Genomic DNA, 6120 nt, shown 5'->3' with positions numbered 1-6120 from the left:
TGCCACGTCTTCTCGTTTGGTGTTATGCCGCTGGCCAATCACCGAATGTAGGCACCAAAAGTTAAAAATACAAACGATTCTGAGAGAAAGGGAATGTCAGACCCGGTTCCAATCGATGCCCAACCTTAGACACGACCCACAATAACAGCATCTCCAGTAGGTGAGGAACTAAGGAATCTGCACCCCAGTAAAGCAGCAGGTCCGGATGCTGTGATCCTGCATGTTTGGGGTTCGGGAGGGTTCCACAGCTGTGGTAGACTTCCTGTATCGTTAAAGTCCCAAAGAGACCACATGGTGGTGATGTGAATGAATCAGGCCGGTATCCCTGACAATGCAAATCCCTGACAGAGCAAAGGATGCTGAGGAGGGTCCTTTCCATCATGGACAACATGGAGCAGTTCAGTGGCAGATTACTATCACTGTCAGACTGAGCAGATCATTCCACCATAAATCTATATGTATCTATCATTTAGCTCAAAACTACCTTTGTGAAGGCCATTTTTAAAAATCTTTGTATTGTGCATGTGCACCTACCGCTGCATCCAGTATGTGTGTGTGTGTGTGTGTGTGTGTGTGTGTGTGCGCCCCATGCTGTGCCTGTACTATAGTTGCATTGTGGAGCCATGCAAGCTGTAATTGTGCGCTTGCAGCTGCTCGGTGGCTCTCAGCAGACGTTTCTTCTTAAAATACAGACGGCAGACCTCATGAAAGCTGGATTGTAGCGCCTAAAACTAGTAAACTTACTCCCAAAGGTCACACAGAAAGGGGGGGGGGGGACAACACGCACATGAATGTAGGTCCATACTTTATCATGTTTGACATGTTTACTAAGAAATAAGACTGGATGAGTCCACTCCACAATGTCCCTCTGAGCCATGAGTCCATAAGCAGAAAGAATAAGCAGGGAGAACATGCAAAACTCCACACAGATATGGCCGAGGGTGGAATTGAACCCTGGTCTCCTAGCTTTGAGGTCTGCGCACTAACCACATGAACACCGTGCAGCCTAGATTCATATAATAATAATATTACTATGACTGTAATTAATTAATTGCAATTACGCACTAATTTGACAGCCCTAGTTTTAGCATCTTTAATGTATGTAAAATGATATACAATATAAATCTAGAGAACGTTGCAAAGGATGGCATGATGTCACTTTAGTCAAATGTAAGCTAATTAGATGTAATAGAATAAAGCCGGTTATGATTATAATTGGAATCACCTAACTCTTTTCCAAAACTTCGTCGCCCCTCCCCCTCCTCTCCTCTTTGAGACGCAAAGCAGCCGCCGCCGTGTGATTACGTGCAAATCAATGACGTCTGAAGAGAGGCAGCGCGGCTGCGTAGCATCACCCTCGTGGCTCGTGCTGCACAACAGCTGCAACATCTGCTCTCAGCCGCAGCGGCAGCAGCACCACGTCCTCCGCCAGATACCTGAGGTCAGCAGGGGTCACATGGCGAGAGGCCATCTTGTCTTGGGGCCGCAGTATTTCACCGTAATTGGAGGAAGAACTTCCTTGCAAAAATAGACTGTACATTTCGGATTGATCATTTGGATGATTTAGGTGTTCTCGCGGGGTTGTGCACCCTCCCTCCTGGTGAGAGCTGAACTCCAGGAAGCATCCTGGCACACAGACCACATTTCCAGGTGTGGGGAAGTCAAAGGCGCCAAACGGCTGCTTCTTTCCTGTCTGTTGGCGCAGGAGAAGCTTTTTTAGGACGAGTGAAGGCACAAAGTGGACCAGCGATGGACTGAAGGTCTGCACGAGAAGCGCTACAAAGGGTGCCATTGTTACAGTGTCAGTAGCGGTAGCAGTTCTGGATCTCTGGGGGCCCGTGGCTAGTTAATGACTGACAATGTCCGTGTTTGGGGGCCACCTTGTGGCTCTGCGGCCCGAGGCAGCCTGTAGGTAGGTCCTCTTCCATACCTCCATGATGACATCAGTGGTGGATATTAGACACCTTGCAGTCCTTCACCTTCCGCCCCACAGGTGCTCCCTTGGGTTCACTTGTGGAGGACTCCATCACACACTTGACCATCTTGGAGGGAGGTGTGTTTGGACGCCTTGCCATGTTGGATGCATGATGATGCTGCTCAACCAGAGATCTGGCTTTTTGTGTTTATTCTGCAGAAGGGAAAGACAGTTTAAACAGATCCTGTCCATCGAAGGAACAAAGCGAAAGGCGGGGTACACCCTGGACTGGTCGCCAGCCAATCACAGGGCACATATAGACAAACAACCATTCACACTCATGGACAATTTGGAGTCACCAATTAACCTAGCATGTTTTTGGAATGTGGAGGAGAAAGCCAACGCATGCATGGGGAGAACATGCAAACTCCACAAAGAGATGGCTGAGGGTGGAATCGAACTCCAGTCTCCCAGCTGCTCCCAGCGCTAACCACTCCGCCGTGCAGCCCAAAGCAAATCAGTCTGACGTTAATGCATATTCATTTGTTCAAATCAATTGGCCTCTTGCTAAAATATAAGATTTCCATCACAGCTTCTTTACCGTCAATGAACCACAGCTCCCCCAGTGCCGGCAGCACTCATGCTTGCTACTCACTTGTGTTGCCAGCTCTTTAGACAATAATGGCTTTGCTATACACTGACTACTCTAAAGTACATACATAGAATTGCAAGGGAAGTACTCGCCTTGGTCATATAGTATTTGAGTTAGTAGTATTTGAGTTTGGTTGACCTAAATGTGATGTTTTTCATGTATTACTTAACATGAGCGATTATCATTGCTCATGTCATTGATCAGTGATCAATGCAATGTCACTGAAAGATGGCAGCCATGGTTTTAAAGAGATTCCACCTGATTTTAACCAGAGTGAGTGCTCCCCCATCTTTGTGCGATGCAGAAAGGGTCATCGATTGGAGAAAATCAATAGTGCGCCTTGGCAGTTGTGCTCCAGCGGGTCTAACTAATCAGCCTGCAGTCAACCTGCTGATCACGCTGCTTCTAGCAGCAGTCATGTAGAACATGTAGGTGCCACTCTTGGTACTGTGCAAGGACGATCAGTTTTTGCATCATCTGAGAATGTTTGAGTCTTAATGAAGTGTCCGGTGAGTGCGTCACTGCTCAAAGCAGACGGCCGTGGAGGCCATAAAGCTTCTTGAGAGCCACGCTGGCGAGCACGAAGCCAGCGCACTCATGCAGCACATTCACATCTGCGCACATCACATTGCCGCTTGCCTTTTTTTTTTTTTTTTTTTACAACCTGCAGCCTTTCAGCGTTTTATGAACATGAAAGTATATTTCAGTATGCGTGGCCCTCACCAGCTTCTGCTTGTGGAAAGTGTCTGCAGAAATGATCGACATCCAACATCCGAGCGTTGACGTGTAATGCTCTGCATGCTTTACAATTGCAAATATTCTGTAGACACTGAATATGTGCTCTGCGTAGGCCCCATTTTGCACAAGGGTGCGCATTCTCGGAAGGTGTGCAAAACTATGAGGTGTATGTAGATCACCAAGTCAGCCCAGGACAGGAGTGAACAAAATAGACAGGTAATACACAGATTCACCTACTCACCTGTCAGTCCTTGGTGGTGTAATGGTACAGCTGCTGCCTTATGGGGCAGAGGGCACAGATTCATTCAGATTTTTTTGTAATCTCTTAATGTGTTGTTTTGTACAACGTCATGTTGGATGACCAAACATGTAAGAGGAAGTTTATTGCAATAGTCCATGTTTGGGTTTTAAAAAAGGATATTACCGTTAATTTATTGTTCCTCCCTGTCTGCTTCCTTCCTGGAGGGAAAACACTCAGCCACAGTCAAGTGTCCTTGAGCATCCCTTTTGTTCTGACGTCTTGGATATTTTGTGGAGCGTGTGAAGCCTTCAAGGAGACACTTCCTGGTGTTTCTGGGCACACGCACTCGCATCCCGCTCATGGATGCTTTATCTCCGGATGTTTGCATCTGGTGGAAGGTTGCACACATCTGGCCCGAGACTTCCAGTGTCCATGTAAGATTTTTTTACATTAAAGACTCTAAAAGCAATCCAATGTACAGTACAGGCCAAATGTTTGGACACACCTTCTCATTCAATGGCTTTTCTTTGTTTCCATTGGAGATTCTCAAAACTATGAATGAACTCATGGAATTGTGTCCAAAATGTCCTGATTTCTATTTTTTTGGCATGTTTGTCACACTTCAATGTTTCAGATCATCAAACACATTTAAATATCAGTCAATGACATCACAGCTAAACACAAAATACAGTTCTTATTGTTAAGAGGTCACAAAAGACCCCACAACAACATCCTCAGAACTGCAGGCCTCACTTGTCTCGATTAAGTTCAGTGTTCATGACTCCACCATAAGAAAGACACTGGGCAAAAATGGCCTGCACAGCAAAGTTCCAAGACCAAAACCACTGCTGAACAAATACTCTGTGGTCTGACGTGATCTGGCGGAAAAAGAAAGAGAACATCATACCAACAGTAAAATATGGCGGTGGTAGTGTGATGGTTTACGGTTTTGCTGCTTCAGGACCTGGAAGACTTGCTGTGATAAATAGAACCATGAATTCTGACCTGAAGCTGAAACCAACTTGGGTTCTGCAGCAAGACAATGATCCAAAACACACCAGCAAGTCCACCTCTGAATGGCTGAAGAAAAACCAAATGAAGACTTTCTTCGACCTTAAAAAGGCTTCATGCTGGAAAAGCCTCCATTAACTCATTGCAAGTTCTCACAAACGCTTGATTGCAGTTGATTGCAATCACTTTTCCAGTTCACTTTTCAGCTCGAGTTATTATACACCAAACTGGTGTCTTTGTGGAACTCAACGTGGACCTCGTGGCGCAACGGTAGCGCGTCTGACTCCAGATCAGAAGGTTGCGTGTTCAAATCACGTCGGGGTCAGGTTTGGCTTTTGTATTGCAAGCAGGCAGTTTCTTCTCACCTTTCCTTGCTGTGTACACTGGGAACAAGAACGAGTATTCCCCAAATTCTGAGGTATACAATTATCCAAAGATGAATAATTATATTCAGGAAGGAAAATACCCTCACTGTTGTTTGTCAAGATATTTGTTCGTTTAGTTGATAGTGCCTGAAGCAGGTCCCTGGTAGCATTAAAATCAACAAAATGTCATTAAAGGGAGCTATTTGAACTTTAGAATCTGTTTTATTGTATGATCATGCTGGGTGGAGGTTGTGTTGAAGAAAGGGCTTAGAGAGACCCCTAGTGGTTGGATGGGTCAGTTTGGTATTTGACATTTTGGAAACCAATCCATGTAGACATGCTAAGAAGTTATATATTCATTCATTCATTTGCTACCGCTTATCCTCATGAGGGTCGCGGGGCAGCTGGAGCCTATCCCAGCTGTCTTCGAGCGAGAGGCGGGGTACACGCTGGATCGGTGGCCAGCCAATCACAGGGCACATATAGACAAACAACCATTCACACTCACATTCATACCTATGGACAATTTGGAGTGGCCAATTAACCTGTTTTTGGAATGTGGGAGGAAACCGGAGTACCCGGAGAAAACCCCCGCATGCACGGGGAGAACATGCAAACTCCACACAGAGATGGCCGAGGGTGGGATTGAACTCCTGTCTCCTAGCTGTGAGGCCTGCACGCTAATCACTCGGGTCACAGTGCAGCCCCTTCGTAACAATGGTTGTGCAATTTGAGTTAATATTTATTTAAAAAGTTTAAACTTTATTTTTTAAAGATGCTTTATTTTCTTATATTATTATGACTTTATTTTGACAAAAATTAGGACTTTTTTCTCATGACATCTTTTTTTCTCTAAATATTATGACTTTATTCTCCTGTCAACATTTTACCCAAACCTAAATTGCAAATGAAGTCTTTCAACTTCAAAAAATAACTAATAAATAAATAATTTTTTCCTGAATATTTCAACTTCATGCATGTAAAAAATGTATATTTTTTTCCTATTAATGACTTTATTATTGTAAACATTTCCCTGTAAGAGGACAACCCTTTTCTCATAATACTATGACTTTATTCTACTAATATTTATACTTTTTTAAACCTTTTGTCAAATGACTGCTGGTTTCTGTCTATTTTTGTTGGTATTATTGCACTATATTATATATAAAACCTCCGCGGGCCGCACATTGGACACCCC

At 44.5% G+C, this 6120-nt stretch overlaps 1 non-coding gene across 1 annotated transcript; it reads left to right on the top strand.

The window, feature by feature from the left end:
- Positions 1–4810: 4810 nt before the first annotated feature.
- Positions 4811–4882, top strand: trnaw-cca (transfer RNA tryptophan (anticodon CCA)). The gene has a single exon. It is a non-coding gene; the product is annotated as a tRNA-Trp (tRNA).
- Positions 4883–6120: the final 1238 nt, after the last annotated feature.

The sequence above is a fragment of the Doryrhamphus excisus genome, linkage group LG21 (assembly GCF_037039965.1).
Source record: "Doryrhamphus excisus strain RoL-2023G ecotype Guam linkage group LG21, RoL_Dexc_Guam_v1.1, whole genome shotgun sequence".
Taxonomy (NCBI): Eukaryota; Metazoa; Chordata; class Actinopteri; order Syngnathiformes; family Syngnathidae; genus Doryrhamphus; species Doryrhamphus excisus.
The sequence above is the reverse complement of the archived record's forward strand: the minus strand, read 5'-3'. Positions and strand labels throughout refer to the sequence as shown.